Source organism: Penaeus monodon, chromosome 20, assembly GCF_015228065.2.
Source record: "Penaeus monodon isolate SGIC_2016 chromosome 20, NSTDA_Pmon_1, whole genome shotgun sequence".
NCBI lineage: Eukaryota > Metazoa > Arthropoda > Malacostraca > Decapoda > Penaeidae > Penaeus > Penaeus monodon.
The window spans coordinates 3,197,111-3,198,430 of NC_051405.1; positions in this window are offsets into that span (position 1 = coordinate 3,197,111).

The following is a 1,320-nucleotide window of genomic DNA, read 5'->3' on the forward strand; positions in this document are numbered from 1 at the left end:
CACTGTTTTTCCCCTTTTTAAAGTTCAATACCTATGGAGTTCGTGAGTTTTCAAACCATATTAAATTTCATACCCCCTCCCCGAAATTCTAGCAGGGAGAGCGATTTTTCCAAAACCTGATTTAAAACATTTTTCCCCCAAGGGAGAATGTGTTTTCCCTTCGCCCCATACCCAACTTTTTTAAAAAAGTACTCTGACTTTTTCCCTTCCCAAAACCCGGGATTATTCAGGCAGTGGGTAAATGGCTTACCAATTTACTTAAATTGAAAGCATCATCTTTTTCTCAAAAGATTTTTCCCTTTAAAACTCAAAATCTTTATCTGCATTTTATATTTCTATTGGAGTCGTGTGCAAAAATGTCAATTTTTAGATGAGTCCTCTTGACCAAATTTAAAGGAGGAACACCCGAATGTCAAATACAGTCTATCAGATTACGGAGCCATTTAAAATTGAATTAAGTATGTCCTTTGAAAAGGAGCCGAGACTGGCAAAATTTGTGTGCTGCATTCCGTTGCTGCAAGGAATCCTCCTAGTAAGTGCGGGCCCCCTTAATGATTTTACCTTCAGGAGATGGAAAGTCTGTCACAGAGGATTTGTCCCGCTTTTTAAAATACCATCCCAAAGGGAAAACTATCATCGTTTCTTTTTGGAATTCAACATGGGCTTTTCTGTCCACTAATGCTTGCCCTATTGGAAAAGATTTTTTTTACTTCCAGTGGCGTTTTAACTTGAGTCTATTTTTTTCTTTTTCACTGTTAGTTGAATACAATTTCCCGTTAACCTCACTGCTCCGCGTTTTTATGAAAAGGGCAATTTTTTCTTTGTTTTTACTTGCTAGATCGTAAATTTTCTTTGATTCAATAAAATGAAATCTTAAAAGGTGAGGGTTGTCACTGAAAATCCATGCTTTTGATATCATTAATAAACTCGATTTTCTTTTCATTCCACTCAAGTCCAGAAACAATTAACATTTGTCACTAATAGCTGTTCATAAACTCGGCATGGCTGGTGTTGAAAGACGAATCTCCCCTAATTTACTTTCAAAAAGCTTAAGGGGGTTTTTCCATGACCCCTTTTCGTGAAGTGATGGTTCTGATTGCCATGCATTCTCAATTTTTAATTTTCATGCTGTCGTCGGTTTTCTAAGACAAAACTACAGAAAATTTATCCTCCCGAATGACTTAAATTCAACTGACCTTTAAAAACGTCAAATTTTCACTATGGTTTCCCGCTAAACCCTTTATGTGTGACTCATTTTTTGGGCCAAACTTTTTCAACTGCGTTAGGGACTTTTTTTCTGGGGATTTTAACTGGGAAAAA